An 18871-nucleotide genomic window follows, 5' to 3' on the forward strand; every position below is an offset into this window, starting at 1 on the left:
CTAGAGGAATCTTAATTGCAAACGCAGACTGTGCCATTATTTCGGTTGAAATAGTTTAATTTATAAAAACATAAAATGCTTTGAAATTATAGCTACATAATAGGTTGCATGCAAATTACATCAGTGTAAACTTGCAGGCATTTAAAAGAAAATTAACATCCAGGTTCATGGAAAATGCGTTCAATAACTTACATTAATAGTAAATAAGCAAGTCTAGAGCACTGTATATCAGTCTAAGCAGTGCACGGATATTGACTGTAAAGGAATTGCAGCAATGAACACGGTATACAAATTTGTTTAGAAATGCTAAAAAATAATCAGCAGTAGGGTGCAGTGAGTGGTACAGCCAATGAGAAAGTCACCCACCCACCCACACTAATGCTCACAATGCAGATGCACTTCGGCTAAAGAGAAGGACCTGTTGTGTCTGCAGCTTAGCAGAGGAGGAGGACCGGACTGGCAGCTATGAGCGGGAACCATTCCTGTGTGGCTCACAGTCCATGCTACAGATAGAGCAGGCAATTTTAAACATTTTTCCAATTTACTTCCATTAACAAAATGTGCAGAGTCTTGTTATATTTACACCTTTTGAGTCACAAGCTCCTACTGAGCATGTGCAAGAATTCACAGAATATACGTATATACATTTGTGATTGGCTGATGGCTGTCACATGATACAGGGGGAGTGGAAATAGATTTTTTTTCTGACAAATTTCAAAGTTATTTCTACTACTCATTTGAAGTTCAAACAAAGTGCTATTGCATTGTCTTGTTATCATGCATTTGTTCATTATGCAAATCTACTGTATTTACTGGTCCTTTAACATTTAGCAACCCCGCCCCCTGCCAGCGCACAGCCAGTCATGTGCAAGCAGGAGCTGTCAATCTCCCCGGTCAGATGAAACCAGGGGATTGAAATTCTCCATCTAACAGGGTAGGGAAGCAGCTGTTTGATAAATGCTGACTACAGGTTCTCTTGTACGAACCTGCAGTCAAAGGGAGGAGAAGGGCTTGATAAATTGAGCCCTAAGTGACTTTAAAGGGTCAGCAAACACTTTGAGATTGTGATATATCATGTTTGACTACTAATAGTAAAATAAAGCTGTTCAATATATCTATTCTTCGTTGAGTATATTAATTATCTCCCCCCCCCTTTTTGTCCTTTAATTTAAGTCTGAAAATCGTGGGTGTACTAGTTTTGAGAACTGGAAGTGCACACTACAGACTTCACAAGCCAAACCCTGCTACATATATGTCCCTAATTAGCCTCCGCAGAGGTGATAAAATAACAAAATGTAAAGTAAGAATAATAAATACACATGCTCCATGGAAAATAAATAATCTAAGTGCAGTTGATGTTAAAAAGGAAATACATAACAAAGGGACACTGAGAAAACTATCCTTGCAGTAGATACAAACACAAAGGGAAGAGCTACAATCTGAAAAAAAAAAAAAAAAAAAAGAATTCCAGCTCAATGTGGAGAACTTTAATGATATGGATGGATGTCATGGTCATAATCTGACAAGGTTCTAGAATCTTCATGATCAAAATATATTTGTAAAAGTAAAAATGGCCACAACTAACTCACTTTTTTAGAATGATGAAAATTTTGGAAAAAACTATTCAGCTGCTCTAATTAACAGGGAACAGGACAGATTACTCCCATGTCTACAAGAAGTTGTTAAAAGGACACTGAACCCAATTTTTTTCTTTTGTGATTCAGATAGAGCATGCAATTTTAAGCAACTTTCTAATTTACTCCTATTATCAATTTTTCTTCGTTCTCTTGTTATATTTATTTGAAAAAGAAGGCATCTAAGCTATTTTTTGGTTCAGACCCTGGACAGCACTTGTTTATTGGTCGGTTAAATTAATCCACCAATCAGCAAGAACAACCCAGGTTGTTCACCAAAAATGAGCCGGCATTTAAACTTACATTCTTGCTTTTCAAACAAAGATACCAAGAGAATGAAGAAAATTTGATAATAGGAGTAAATTAGAAAGTTTCTTAAAATTGCATGCTCTATCTGAATCACAAAAGAAAAAATTTGGGTTCAGTGTCCCTTTAAGGAATACAACTGTAAACTACACATTACACTTATTGATATATAGGCTTGTTGAATCTCTAAATAAAAGACAGTGAGTATAAGCCTCAAACATTTTGACAGGCGTCATTTACAGATCCGTGTCAGCAGTGCGGCTGGTTTGTTTACCACAATCTCCGAAAATCAAATAAAGCATAAATTATAAAACAAAACAGCAAGATGATAACGTTTTGTAAAGATAGTCAAATCCCCAATTGCCGCAGCGGCGCACTTGAGCTACAACACTGATATTTTAAACATTAAGTTACAACTCAATTATTCCCTGTAGGTGAAGATGACTGAAGGTCACAACTAAATAGCTCGTCTGAATGGGACCAGATGAGGTTGCAGCTATTAAACACAACAGAAGATGAATAAAATGAAAGCCTGCGTGTGTAACAAATCTTTCCCAGTACAATTATAAACGTGCACTGAGGAATTCAGAGATGTCTGTTGCAATCTAAGAGTGTTGTTGCTTTTGTTCTTCTCCCTGTGCTGTACGGTAAGAGGGAACGTCATTTCATCAGTCTCTCTAGCTGGATCGTCTTTGAATCAGGAGATATGACTGCCAGCAATTGCTGATGTGAAGTCTGCCTGATAACCCTTTCAACACGATTACTAGACACTGGGCCCTGCTTAAACTAATGAGGAGCATAAAAGGGACGCTCAATACTCTGTTGCATATTCTCAAACCCATGTCTGCAATGCATTGCATAGCACAGCATATGTATATGATACACACATCCTAGTTACACTTCTCACAATCAAGTAGTTTTTTTAAATTTTAAAGTGACAGCTACCTTTCCTTGTGTAAATAAATCTCAAATATGTAGTCATTTTCACTTAAAGGGACAGTCTACTGGAAAATGTTTGTTTAAAAAGATAGATCATCTTTATTACCCATTCCCCAGTTTTGCACAACCAACACTGTTATATGAAAACACTTTTTACCTCTGTGATTACCTTGTATCTAAGCCTCTGCAGACTCCACCTTTATTTCAGTGCTTTTGACAGATTTGCATCATGGGAGTGAGCACAATGATATCTTTATGGCACACATGAACTAGTGCTGTCTAGCTGTGAATAAACTGTCAAAATGCACTGAGATAAAAGGTGGCCTTACAGGGCTTAGAAATTAGCATATGAGCCTACCTAGGGTTAGCTTTCAACAAAGAACATCAAGAGTTAACTAGACTGTCCCCTTTAACGAACAGGATAAAAAAATAATAATATTTAGGGCTACAAAAACTGAAAACAGTTAAGATATTAGGAAATAATTTACATATATATTTTTTAAATGCTATTCATATTGAAATCTGCAGGCAATACGTGTGTGCATAGGGATGAGTTGTCACTGGTTTACAACACTAAGAGCTATTCTTCTTGACAAGCCTCCAAAAACCCAAATGTGGGAAAAAAACTAATATTTTAAATTTAAAATAAGCTCATTAAAGAAAATATCTTTTAAGCTCCTTTAATGGTAAAGGTAAAAGCCGACATGTTGGTGGTAAAGTACAAATACATTTAAATTTAGGTTCGGCCTTTCATAGGTGACGTTATATGAGCAACAAGCCATGTCTTGCGTGAGTTACGCTGGTCCTTAAGGTCATTACGTAAAACAACTTGTTGGCCAGTATACCTAGAGGGTTAGGCCTGCACTTCCCTTATGAAGTCCACCAAAGGCTGAAATGTACATCTTGGGTTGCTATGTTTCTCATGCAGAAGTGGGCAATCCTTGAAGTTTGGGCTGTAATTTATTTAGATAGGATCAGACTGATATATTACAGAAAATTTCTCCTTATTAAAAGGAACATTTTGGGCTAAAAGCGACTGCTCCTCGTGCGATCCACAAAAAAAACTATTTGAGCTCCATTAATGAAGCTGTACTCAGGCTTTCAACACTAAGCGTGTTCTCAAGACCGTCGCTACTTAATCTCTCTGCCACCGCAATTGCTTGTGCAATGGTTAATGTGGGCAGATGATGATAAATGGGCATCGAAGTCCTTGTTGCCTGGATGAGTACTCGTCCCTTGTATTATACACCTCATGTATACTCTCATGTAAATCTTTGAAAAACAAAGATAAGCAGTTTCTGTGAATGTATATAGTAAAGAGACATGGAATAGTTTGCATTAGAATGCAATTTCAAAGCAGCTACAGGGCTGGGATTAAAGGGACAGTTTACACAAAAACTTTCTCTCCTTTAATTTGTTCCTGATGATACATTTTACCTGCTGGGGTAAAAAATTTTTTCTTCAAATAGCTCCTCTTAGCCTTTATATTGGTATGTGAAATAGCTGATTTAGCCTGTAGTATATATCTCTACCTATACTGAAAGTTTATATACCTAGGTATAGGCTATTTATGTAAACACATCCAGCAGAATAAATTGCACTCAGTACACACACAGTGGGAGGTAGGAGAGAGAAATCTCTAAAATGTTAATTTTCAATTGTTCTTTATAAATATTGTACAGACAGATAAGGAAGGCAAGCATTTGAGTGATAACGAGATCACATCTGTCAGCAAGCCAAGCCTTTTTTGCTGGGCTGTGGTTTCAAATAGCCAATCCAGCTATTTCTTTTGCAAAAATAAACGAGCAATTTATCATACATTTTTCTACGCTGCAGATGATATATCAAGTCATGGGGAACACATTCAGGGAAAAACTATTTTACAGTGAACTGTCCCTTTAAAGTGACATTATACACTAGATTTTTCTTTGCATAAATGTTTTGTAGATGATCCATTTATATAGCCCATACAGTTTTTATTTTTAGAAAATGGATAGTTTTGCTTAACCAAGTCCCAAAGTTTTAGGAGAATACTGACGTATACCTACTCCAGCTTGCTTCTGTTTGTGTAAAGGGTCTTTTTCATATGTAAAGGAAGGGGGCGTGTCTGCTATTTCCCACTTGCAGTGGGTGTTCCAGCAACCTTTCAAACGGAGCTTAACTGTGAGCTTCTAAGTAAGTTTTTAAACGGTTTTATAGTGGATTTTTATATCAGTATCTGTGCATATTATTCTTTATAGTAGTATCTATTACATGCAGTTATATGAAAACTGGTGTATACTGTCCCTTTAAGGCTGCCACACAATCATATTCCAAGAAGACAATGATTAAAGTGGCACTTTCTACAAGTGAATTATTGTTTTGACCTTTACCACTATTTTTTACATTGAGACACTTGCTCAACAGCCTTTATGTTGCTCTGAACTGTATGCATGCGCCAATGGTTATTAAGGTTTCTTATTCCAATGTACTAAAAAAATCTCTAAAGATTCAGGGAGTGTAATCAACAGCATCCTATTTATTTTAAAAAGACAGTAAACAATTTGTAATTACAACATTTTCTCACAGTCTTGTAGTGAATAAAAATAAATTAGACCCTACTTAGCACCTGCTTTATTTAAAGAATATTGTTTTGCAGTTTCTAATCATATCTGCTGGATTTGTAGTGGGGTTGGGCTTGTGAAGTCTGCGATACACACTTAGTGGAAACCTTAATTTTCAACTTAAAACGACAAGAAAAGGGGGCACACTGCCTTATAAGTGCTAGGACAAGGAACCAGATTGGATATTTAAAGTCTCATTACAAAAGGATGTGGCTAATGCGGTAAAAAATAAATAAATATTAATGCATGTGAGATGTTCATGTGATATATTCTAGTCAGTTTTTACAGATATAATGGATCACTTTCAAATGATTCAGCATTTGGGTATCATATCCCTTTAACCCTTTGGGGTGTCTCTGAGGTGAGATAATACATTTAGAAACACATGAAATATTAATGTTCGCTTCATAAAGAGCGTTGTTGCGCTACATAAAACAATACAATTATATTTCTACACATTTATTAAGGTAAGGAACAATTTATTGCAGTACTGGATTCACACAGCTACATCTGCCAGTTGCTAGAACAAAGATCAGGACTACGGGACTTCATACAGTTATGGAGGTCGAGGGCAGAACACTCACCCCACAACGAAAGTTCATCTTTGAAATGAAATGTCTTTTTTTTTTAATGACTTCAGATAAATCATTATAGTGTTCTACTAACTGGAATACCTCATTACTGGCCTGTGTTAGACGTGGTAGATATAAACTGCAGGCAGTACACAGAGACACAAAAGGTATGTACATGCAGCATCACTGTTGAGTATGTTAAAAAAATAAAACCTAAATCTCTTTCTATATGTGTGTGTGTATGTGTTAATGGATTATTGACTCCCCCTTGAAATCAATGGGATCCGCTGATTATCAGCAACTATTTAAACTCGGGCATGTGTAACAATAGAAAGAATTCACCATAAAGTAATACATAAAAGGTTGTTTGAGTCCAAGTGGTTTAAATATCCTCAAGATTTTGTATCCCTGTTTTGGGTAATTTGGGTAATGGACCCTCCAAACAAATAAAAAGAAATGATGAGATCACTAGTGTAATACTGTTTATTATATGTCAGAAGGAAACCTAATGGCACTGCTTTTGAAAAAGACACATAATTTGTTAAAAAAAAGATTTTATTTGCATTAATGAATATCTGTCCGTATTAGTTTGGGGAAAGGTGATATGTCCTAAAACTATTTACAAAATTCAGCACAATGGCAAAATGGATATTTATTAGCACACACTCTGATTATAGGAGGAGTCTGTTAAAAAACAAACAACTATTTTTCTACATAAGTGTGATTATACTATTGTAACTACAATTAATAACCTTGCAACCATTAAAAGGCTACTCCTATAATGAGTTTACAATCCTAACTCGGCAGTGATAGGATAGGACATCAGTGTGTACTATCAAAGGTCCATGGGCAATTATTGTAACTCTAAAATCCGGAACCCCATTAATTTGCCCATTCCCCCTTAGAACTCTGGTGCGCTATGCCTTGTGACTTTGTCAAAGGCGATAGATGTATAGCGTAATTATGCAACAGGGTTTCCACACAGCCTTGTTAGCAATCTCTCTCTATCTCTTTTCTTGTCTGATTTATATCGGTCACTAACTGTCCTTAGAAGAAGAGAGAAGAAAAGAGAAAAATTAAGTTCAAACAAGGTGGCAGCCATTCATTTATAGAAACGAAAACTTTATGCATATATTTTCAATATTTAAGCAACTAAATAATAATAAACAACATTATTCTATGGCTAATCTTTGTTGTGAAAACAACATATCTTACATGTATTTACGGTTTAATTACTCTTTGCAGTGTCAAGTGTGGGGTCTGCCCTTCTTTGTAAAAACAGCCTAAATTATACATTCTTAGAAAAGGTTACATTTATAAATTGATACCACTTTTATTTAAAAGACCTTTTCTTAGACCCTAATAGACTATTAACAACAAGCCATGCAAATAGAAGTATATTTTGAAAAAATAATCTGACCAAACAGGAGCTGCTACAACCGAGAAAACTATCCTTGCAGTAGATACAAACACAAAGGGAAGAGCTACAAACTGAAAGAAAAAAAAAAAAGAATTCCAGCTCAATGTGGAGAACTTTAATGAAATGGATGGACGTCATGGTCATAATCTGACAAGGTTCTAGAATCTTCATGATCAAAATATATTTGTAAAAGTAAAAATGGCCACAACTAACTCACTTTCTTAGAATGATGAAAATTTTGGAAAAAACTATTCAGCTGCTCTAATTAACAGGGAACAGGACAGATTACTCCCATATCTACAATAAGTTGTTAAAGGGACACTGAACCCATATATTTTCTTTTGTGATTTAGATAGAGCATGCAATTTTAAGCAACTTTCTAATTTACTCCTATTATCAAATGTTCTTCATTCTATTGATATCTTTATTTGAAAAGCAAGAATGTAAGTTTAGATGCCAGCTCATGGGCACAGGCTATGGATAGGCAACCTGGATCCTAAAATAACCAAGTATCATTTGTTGAAGCTGCTACAGAAATTTGGGAATGTGAAGCAGTTTGATTTCCTGTTCCACAAGTCTGGACCACTGGAAGAGCAGCCACGGGGATACTGCTTTGTGAACTTTGAGACAAAAACGGAAGCAGAACTTGCCATCCAGCGCCTGAACGGCAAAATGGCCCTGTCTAAGAAACTGGTGGTCAGATGGGCACATTCACACATCAAGCGATTCGACAACTACAAGAGTGACAAAGTGTTGCCTATCAGCCTAGAACCATCCTCCAGCACAGGCACCACTCAGTCTACATTCAGCGCTAAAATAAAAGCCATTGAAGCCAAACTGAAAATGATGGCTGAAAATCCAGATTCTGAATACCCTGGCCAACCATCCTATCCCTGTATTAAGGCTGCAGAAAAGAAAAAGAGCAGTCCATATCCTCATGGAGATCAAAAAGATTACATTGTCGCTACCCCACTTCTGGGACCAGTCAAGCCCATGGTGTATATGACACTCAAAGAAATAAACCTCATGTGACTTTACTTCTGCTGCACAAACTTTGTTGGAATAATTTGGAACAAAGTTTCTTGTTTTTAAAAAATTTGGTAGGTTTTTAGGAGTAAATTATTTTAGATATATTTTCCCTTCCCTAATGTAAAGATGGAAATGTATTAAATGTTTTTTGTTTTTTATTAAACCAAATGTAAAATATATATATATATATATATATATATATATATATATATATATATATATATCACAAAAAAGAAAAAACTGTTGCCACAAAGTTCAAAAGTACCCAAATTGTCTAAAATGTGTTTGGCTCATGTAGCAAAAGGATAACTCTTCAATAGAACTAATGGGTCTAACCCAAACCCTGAAAGAAAGCCCCAGACCATTATCCCTCCTCTACTAAACTTTGAGTAGGCACTAAGCATTCCAGTAGGTAGCGTTCTCCTGGCATTTGCTACACCTAGATTCTTCCATCAGACTGCCAGATAGGTGTAATTTAACACGCCAGAGAACATGTTTCCAATGATCCAGAGTCAAATAGCAGCATGCTTTACATCAATGCTTCCAGAGGCGGTTTGGAACTCTGTAGCGAGTGATGCAACAGATGATAGGTAATTTTTACACACTTCAGTACTCTGTAGTCCCACTCTGTAAGTTTGCATGGTCTACCACTGTGTGGCTAGGCTGTTGTAGTCTCGCTGCTTCCACTTTACAAAAATAGCACTTTCAGTTGACAGGGCATAAATTTCACAAACTGACTTGTGATAAAGGTGGCATTCTTTAACAGTGCCATGTTTAAAGTCACTGAGCTCTGAAGTATGACCCATTGTATTGTCAATATTCGTCTATGGAGATATCATGCCAACATTAGCCATGGGAGTGGCTGAAACACTTGAACTCAATAATTAGTAGTAGTATCCACATACCACTTTTGGCCATATAAGACATATCTCTAGGAAAACCACCTGTTTGCCTAAGAATGTAAAAAGTGTGATGAGAGACTGGAAGGAAACTGAAAAATCAGGCCCCGTGGGCATCCTATGTGTAGTCTTCTTGGACGAATTACACATTGTGTGTATAATACACACAAACTCAAATACAGCTAGCCCAACTTCACCACAACCAAGGAATTTAAAGTAAAAACCCCATAACGGTTTTCAAATGTTTTTTTATTATTTGCAAAAATCTGCACATTGCACTAAGAAACTAACGGCTAGATTTTGAGTTTTGTCGGTAACGACCCGAAAAACTAACGCCGGCTTTTTTCTGGCCGCACCATAAAAATAACTCTGGTATTAAGAGTCCACATAAAGGCTGCGTTAGGCTCCAAAAAAGGAGCGTAGAGCATTTTTAATGCAGCTTCAACTCTCGATACCAGAGTTGCTTACGCAAGCGGCCAGCCTCAAAAACGTGCTCGTGCACGATTCTCCCATAGGAAACAATGGGGCTGTTTGAGCTGAAAAAAAACCTAACACCTGCAAAAAAAAGCCACGTTCAGCTCCTAACGCAGCCCCATTGTTTGCTATGGGGAAACACTTCCTACGTCTGCACCTAACACCCTAACATGTACCCAGAGTCTAAACACCCCTAACCTTACACTTATTAACCCCTAATCTGCCGCCCCCGCTATCGCTGACCCCTGCATATTATTATTAACCCCTAATCTGCTGCTCCGTAAACCGCCGCTACTTACATTATCCCTATGTACCCCTAATCTGCTGCCCTAACATCGCCAACCCCTATATTATATTTATTAACCCCTAATCTGCCCCCCACAACGTCGCCTCCACCTGCCTACACTTATTAACCCCTAATCTGCCGACCGGACCTGAGCGCTACTATAATAAAGTTATTAACCCCAATCCGCCTCACTAACCCTATAATAAATAGTATTAACCCCTAATCTGCCCTCCCTAACATCGCCGACACCTAACTTCAATTATTAACCCCTAATCTGCCGACTGGAGCTCACCGCTATTCTAATAAATGTATTAACCCCTAAAGCTAAGTCTAACCCTAACACTAACACCCCCCTAAGTTAAATATAATTTACATCTAACGAAATTAATTAACTCTTATTAAATAAATTATTCCTATTTAAAGATAAACTTACCTATATATAGCTACAATATAAATTATAATTATATTATAGCTATTTTAGGATTTATATTTATTTTACAGGTAACTTTTTATTTATTTTAACCAGGTACAATAGCTATTAAATAGTTAAGAACTATTTAATAGCTAAAATAGTTAAAATAATTACAAAATGACCTGTAACCTAAGTTACAATTAAACCTAACACTACACTATCAATAAATTAATTAAATAAAATACCTACAATTACCTACAATTAACCTAACACTACACTATCAATAAATTAATTAAATACAATTCCTACAAATAAATACAATTAAATAAACTAGCTAAAGTACAAAAAATAAAAAAGAACTAAGTTACAAAAAATAAAAAAATATTTACAAACATAAGAAAAATATTACAACAATTTTAAACTAATTACACCTACTCTAAGCCCCCTAATAAAATAACAAAGCCCCCCAAAATAAAAAAAATGCCCTACCCTATTCTAAATTACTAAAGTTCAAAGCTCTTTTACCTTACCAGCCCTGAACAGGGCCCTTTGCGGGGCATGCCCCAAAGAATTCAGCTCTTTTGCCTGTAAAAAAAAACATACAATACCCCCCCCCCAACATTACAACCCACCACCCACATACCCCTAATCTAACCCAAACCCCCCTTAAATAAACCTAACACTAAGCCCTTGAAGATCTTCCTACCTTATCTTCACCATACCAGGTTCACCGATCCGTCCTGAAGAGCTCCTCCGATGTCCTGATCCAAGCCCAAGCGGGGGGCTGAAGAGGTCCATGATCCGGCTGAAGTCTTCATCCAAGCGGGAGCTGAAGAGGTCCATGATCCGGATGAAGTCTTCATCCAAGCGGGAGCTGAAGAGGTCCATGATCCGGATGAAGTCTTCTATCAACGGCATCTTCAATCTTCTTTCTTCCGGATCCATCTTGCAGACCTCCGACGCGGAACATCCTCTTCTCCCGACGCCTACTAGCCGAATGACGGTTCCTTTAAGGGACGTCATCCAAGATGGCGTCCCTCGAATTCCGATTGGCTGATAGGATTCTATCAGCCAATCAGAATTAAGGTAGGAATATTCTGATTGGCTGATGGAATCAGCCAATCAGAATCAAGTTCAATCCGATTGGCTGATCCAATCAGCCAATCAGATTGAGCTCGCATTCTATTGGCTGTTCCGATCTAACCTGGTTTAATTGTAACTTAGGTTAGGATTTATTTTACAGGTCATTTTGTAATTATTTTAACTATTTTAGCTATTAAATAGTTCTTAACTATTTAATAGCTATTGTACCTGGTTAAAATAAATACAAAGTTACCTGTAAAATAAATATAAATCCTAAAATAGCTATAATATAATTATAATTTATATTATAGCTATATTAGGATTTATTTTACAGGTAAGTATTTATCTTTAAATAGGAATAATTTATTTAATAAGAGTTAATTAATTTCGTTAGATTAAAATTATATTTAACTTAGGGGGGTGTTAGTGTTAGGGTTAGACTTAGCATTAGGGGTTAATACATTTATTAGAATAGCGGTGAGCTCCGGTCGGCAGATTAGGGGTTAATAAGTGTAGGCAGGTGGAGGCGACGTTGTGGGGGGCAGATTAGGGGTTAATAAATATAATATAGGGGTCGGCGGTGTTAGGGGCAGCAGATTAGGGGTACATAAGGATAACGTAGGTGGCGGCGCTTTGCGGTCGGCAGATTAGGGGTTAATTATTGTAGGTAGCTGGCTGCGACGTTGTGGGGGGCAGATTAGGGGTTAATAAATATAATATAGGGGTCGGCGGTGTTAGGGGCAGCAGATTAGGGGTACATAAGGATAACGTAGGTGGCGGCGCTTTGCGGTCGGCAGATTAGGGGTTAATAAGTGTAGGTAGGTGGAGGCGACGTTGTGGGGGGCAGGTTAGGGGTTAATAAATATAATACAGGGGTCGGCGGTGTTAGGGGCAGCAGATTAGGGGTACATAAGTATAACGTAGGTGGCGGTCGGCAGATTAGGGGTTAAAAAAATTTAATCGAGTGGCGGCGATGTGGGGGGACCTCGGTTTAGGGGTACATAGGTAGTTTATGGGTGTTAGTGTACTTTAGAGCACAGTAGTTAAGAGCTTTATAAACCGGCGTTAGCCCAGAAAGCTCTTAACTACTGACTTTTTTCCTGCGGCTGGAGTTTTGTCGTTAGATGTCTAACGCTCGCTTCAGACACGACTCTAAATACCGGAGTTATAAAAATCCCATTGAAAAGATAGGATACGCAATTGACGTAAGGGGATCTGCGGTATGGAAAAGTCGCGGCTGAAAAGTGAGCGTTAGACCCTATTTTGAGTGACTCCAAATACCGGAGATAGCCTAAAACCAGCGTTAGGAGCTTCTAACGCTGGTTTTCACGGCTAACGCCAAACTCCAAATCTAGGCCTAAGTTTCAAATGATTTTAAAATATTTGTTTTGCATTCAGATCCTTTGCAATTGCTGATATAAACTATACATATCTGAACAAATATTTGACTGTCTCTTTAGCAGCTTCTTTTTCAAATCAAACCTCGGTGGACCACTACAATACTACATCCTTCATAATCACCAGTGAGACTGAGAAAGGAGCAGTGATTTCTAGAGATATAAAAGAACGCAATATAGCCTTATGCATACCAAAGGAATTTTTAAAATTCCCTCATCCCCTAAAATCTATGCCATGAATTAACCATTACACTTAAACCAAATAGCCTCCAACTATATATCATGAATTTAATTTGTGAAATATGCTGCTGCAGATATTAACTCACACTTTACTGGTTATGCTTTCTCAGGTGTAATTTAGCATTGTCTCCTGTATGAATACCCTATAAAAATGCCTACACTGACAGGAAATTCCACTGAGGTCAACAAAGGCACCGAAATGTGAGGTCATTGGTATTATCTGCCACCCAAGTATCCCTTTGTTTGGACAGACCATTATGTTCTACAATCAGCATAGCATCAATACAATCACAATATAGCCAACTCTCCTCTTGTTCACAAGTAAGTGAGCTCAATGGCTCATTGTTCAAAGACTTAAAAGAATCTTAATTAGACTACCATCCCAAATATTCTTCTGTGACATCACTTGTGTTTATTTACATTTTGACAGTCTTTGATTTACTTACAAATGTGTGCAGACATCATCTTATTTACCCTGAAAACATACTGTCAAAATACAAAGCCAAAAAAACCCAAAACATGAGCAGCTGTTCGTCAATTATAAAGGCAGGTTTATTCAAAACGGAAAATAATGGTGAAAAGTGTAAAACTACAAAATGTAAAAGGAAAGAAAACCCTAAAAACCGCTAGACAGAAGGACGTACTTCAAAACAAAGATTAGCCTGAGAATAATGAATAACACGCAAAAATGTTTTTAACATATATTTGTTTTAGAAGTATTTAAAGGGACATGAAACCCCAAAATTTACTTTCATGATTCAGATAGAGCATGCAATTTCAAACAACGTTTCAATTCACTTCTATTTTCTAAATTGATTTGTCCTCTTGGTATGCTTTTTTGAAAAGCATACCTAGGTAGGCTCAGAAGCTAGGAGCGAGCGCTGATTGGTGGCGGCACATATATACTTCTTACCCCTGTCTTACCAATGTGTTCCGCTAGCTCCCAGTAGTGAATTGCTGCTCCTTAAATAAAGAATAACAGAAAAGAAAATGAAGCAAAATGAATAATATATGTAAATTGAAAAGTTCTTTAAAATTACATGCTCTACCTGAATCACAAAAGAAAAATGTTGTGTTTCATGTTCCTTTAAGACGTATTTATAATGTTTTAGCATCATTTCAGTACCATGTTGTAACCAGATTATTCTAATTTAAAAACCCTGTTCTTTTCTGATCTCTCCTGCTGAGGATAACTAGGGACGGTTATAAATGAGCAGAAAAGTAACAACCTCAGAGGGTTAGTATCTGTTTAACGCTGTTTTTATAGTAGATGATATTTACAGAATAGAGGTATTTGGAAGGATGTGTCAATCTGTAGAAGACACTGTTTTGAAATGAAAGTGAATGAAATAGCATTGTAATTGTACGTAGCTTTTAAACAACTGCATACATCATTTTTATTTTTGTAAGAGAAGAATGGAGATTTGTTCCTGTTTTAATAAATAGGTACAACTAAACTAAGGATATGAAAAGATAGGATCTTTGTGGTCATTATCGTATGCAAAAGGGAACAGTAATGTTAGTGATGTCCAATTAATCTCTGTGCCAGTTCCTTGCATTTTACAATATAGCAATAAAGCCTGTATACATACTGTACTTTACCAGTTAGCACATAATAAAACAGTTAAAAGGACAGTCAAGTCCAAAAAAAACTTTCATGATTTAAATAGGGTATGCAATTTTAAACAACTTCCCAATTTACTTTTATCACCAATTTTGCTTTGTTCTTTTGGTATTCTTAGTTGAAAGCTAAAACTAGGAGGTTCATATGCTAATTTCTTAGACCTTGAAGACTGCCTCTAATCTGAATACATTTTGACCACTAGAGGGCATTAGTTTACATGTTTCATATAGATAACATTGAGCTCATGCACGTAAACTGACCTAGGACTGAGCACTGATTGGCTAAACTGCATGTCTGTCAAAAGAACTGAAATAAGGGGGCAGTCAGCAGAAGCTTAGATACAAGATAATTACAGAGGTAAAAAGTATATTAATATAACTGTGTTGGTTGTGCAAAACTGGGGAATGGGTAATAAAGGGATTATCTTTCTTTTTAAACAATAAAAATTCTGGTGTTGACTGTCCCTTTAAATACGTATAGCTAGAGTCCAGAAGAGCCTAGAGGTTATTTGGTACCAAGAACATACTACTGTAGAGATTCTAATCCATTTAAAAAAAAAAAAAAAAACTTATCAAGGATTTTCTTCAAAATACACCAAGACTGAGGGGAGGTCTATAGACAAATCTTGTGATAGGATTTTCAAATGGAACAAAACAAGCACCCTAGTGCTATGGACACAGGTTGTTTTTCTATTTTACTCAAATACGAAAAGTACTCAAATCTGGAAAAAACACTGATAATGGAAATGATTAGTCAATAATTAATATTTCTCTACAGTCTAGAGATGATTGTTACTAGCAGGGCATATGGTGATAATAGCATTATAATCTGTCTGTTGTGACCTTTCACCAGCTTCCAGATTATCAAAGCAGCCTTGCACCTCCCAGAGGAGACAGTGCATACTCAGGCTGTGTGCAGGAGGGTCTCAGATGATGGTGCGTGACTACACAAAGCCAACAATGTACAAAATGCCAACTGCTGGGTATCACCCTCAGTGCGGGTCTGTCCCCACATACTAACTAATCCGTTAGCCAAAGTGACAAGTAAATATGCTATTACCTAATAAAACAAGCTTCTGGATTTAGAAACGGCAAAGCATAATATTTTTTTTGTTAGTGTTTTTTTTTTTTTATATATAGGAATTCAATACAGACCCAACAAGTCACCCGTATTCAGCATTTTCTTTAACTGCTTAAAAAAGTATTTAAAATCAAAAGCTGAATGATTTGTACAAGCAACTTAATTGTGCATTTGCATAAAATGCATAAAAGACGGTCAACTATCTCTGTAGATAAGCTCACAAAACTCAACATAAATAAATTAAAATGATATATATTCTGGATCTTAAAGGGATATGAAACCCAAAATGTGTCTTTCGTGATTCAGATAGAACATGCAAATTTAAAAAACTTTCTAGTTAACTTCTATTATCAATTTTTCTTTGTACTCGGTATCTTTTGTTGAAAAGCATGGATGTAAGCTTAGGAGCCGGCCCATTTCTAGAGCAATATATGGTACCAGTTTTTGCAAGAATATTATCCATTTGCAAGAGCACTAGATGGAAGAATATTTTTGGGTTTCATATCCCTATCTATTGAGGCTGAATACATATTACACATTTATACCTCTAAAGATGGAAACATTATTTTGTTTTTTATTTCAAATGGGACTTGTTTTTAATATAACCACTGAAAATTCTGATAAACTGTATTAGCCCTTGCTAGCAGTCAATCGGTTAATTATAGGTAAAATGATAAGCAGGAGAATAATACATATTTTTCTCAGTACAGTTTCAGCTAGTGAATGAATATTATTTGTTCATCACTTGGAACACAAATAATAAAGTTCATATATCCCAAGCCTTAGATTCACATAAGTTATTTTTTCACCGCTATGCTTAAAATAATTGCGGCAGAGGTAAAAGAACAAAACTAAAATAATGAGTATGAATGGGGGTGGGTAGAATCCCCCCCCCCCCAACATAATTCAGCAATTCACAATATTTAAAGAAAGCTGCTCTGTGAAAAAATGCAGATGCTTGTTAGTGTGTGGTTAGGAATGGAACGACTCCTCTTTCTTTTTTTTGTTCCCTGAGGGTATTGAGATAGGGGGGAGGGAGCAGCTTTTTGTATCATATGTTCCTGCAGCTAAACAGAATGGCAGATGGTCAAATTAATACAAATTCAGCCAATTGGGCAAGCTGAAGCAGTATTCAAAAGCAAGCTATTCAACAACAAAGCTTCTTTGCACAAAAAGAGATATGCAGTCCAAACAGGCAAGACTGTGTAAAGACAGGCCACACCTAGGCGCTTAGAATCACTCACAGCATTCCATTAGCCCTAAAGTTTATGCATTCCATCAGTCAAAACTTTCTTCTGGCAATTCCTTAACTATGCAATCAACCTTGAAGCTCCTTCTGAACCATCTTGATTGATAGAGAGACGGCAGCTGCAGAACGAGCAAGTAACTGCAGAAGATAAAGGCTTCCATACAAATATTATAATTCCACTTGCAAGCTGCCTGGCACGAACTCTAATTACTTGCCCCTTTTCTTCTAATGAAATGTTGAAGGTCTGTTTGAAAAGCAATCTGTAAACCAATTAACCCGTTCATCTCTTATCATGTGTTCTGATGGTTGCGACGTTAAAGATGCGCTGATAATAAACAGTACGTGGTCTGAAATATGATTATTAATGCAGGATTAATACAAATGCCTCTACTATTTTTAAAGACTTTGGTTAAAAAAAACATCTCCCTTTCCAACATAACAGAACTGTTGCTTTGTGCATCAGGCTGTGTGCATGCCCTGAATTAGGCTGCTGTAATTTGCAATATTAAACTGCCAAAGTGTTCGGGATAGAGGGCAAGCATGAAAAATCATATAAGATCTCTAACTGGCCATCTGGGGGGGGGGGGGGATACATTTGGGCAAATGTATGTGAAAATTGTCAAAACCTCTCACTGAAAAACACATTTCTATTGATCAAATATAACAAAAAAAATTATATTAAACTATTAAATGTTGTTATCCTCATCACTACAGTGGCCCTTTACTACAGTAACCTACACAGACCAAATTAAAGCTAGATTATGATTGCCGCTTAATGCTGTACGTGAGCGAAGAGGGGTTTATTGCGGGTGTTGGCGTTCGTCAAAATTAGAGCGCATATTACAAGTTGAAAGTAAATGCATCTATTCGTGCACCATTGAATTTAACGCACATCAAAGCTCTGGTTAGCTGTTACACTCTAATATAAAGTTGCACAAAATACATAAAAAATACATTTAAAAGTACAGTTACACTCATAATAATACAGTCTAATAAAAAATAATAAAAAAAAAATTGCAATCAGAAGTTAGAAAAAAAGGCTGCAACAGGCTTTAACAGAGATACATACGTACAGTATAAATGTCTAAAATATGTATATACAGTATACGTATGTACAGTATATAAGTGTGTACATATGTATATGTGTATAAATGTTTTTTACAGACATATACAGCACCCTCCACTAATATTGTCGCCCTTGATAAATATGAGCATAGAAGGCCGTGAAAAATTGTCTTTATTGTTTAATATTTTTATCTTTCGTTAAAAAAATACACAAAAATACTCTGCTCTCATGGATATCAAACAATTACAAACACAACACAGGTTTATAAAAAAACAGAAAACAAATAAAAATAAAATATATGTGTGGCACAATTATTGGCACCCTTTCTGTCAATACTTTGTGCTACCTCCCTTTGCCAAGATAACAGCTCTGAGTCTTCTCCTATAATATATAACAACAAAAGACACAAGTTGCAATAATAACAAGGATAAGAAAGTTCAAATGTGCATTTGTGTGCTACGCCTCTAATCAGACCAAAGGAAATGTAGCTTTAGTTTACAACGCTTGTTATTGTCCGTTCACAGTGCAAGGGAAGTCCTTGTGCAACAGATTCAGGCA

At 36.4% G+C, this 18871-nt stretch overlaps 1 protein-coding gene and 1 pseudogene across 2 annotated transcripts in view; one reads left to right on the forward strand and one right to left on the reverse strand.

The window, feature by feature from the left end:
- The window catches only part of RALGAPA2 (Ral GTPase activating protein catalytic subunit alpha 2), a 1332894-nt gene that overhangs the window by 3538 nt on the left and 1310485 nt on the right, over positions 1-18871 (reverse strand). The gene's annotated exons all lie outside the window — the stretch shown is intronic.
- LOC128655583 (probable RNA-binding protein 18) lies at positions 7928-8586 on the forward strand (annotated as a pseudogene).

Source organism: Bombina bombina, chromosome 4 (genome assembly GCF_027579735.1).
Source record: "Bombina bombina isolate aBomBom1 chromosome 4, aBomBom1.pri, whole genome shotgun sequence".
Lineage (NCBI taxonomy): Eukaryota > Metazoa > Chordata > Amphibia > Anura > Bombinatoridae > Bombina > Bombina bombina.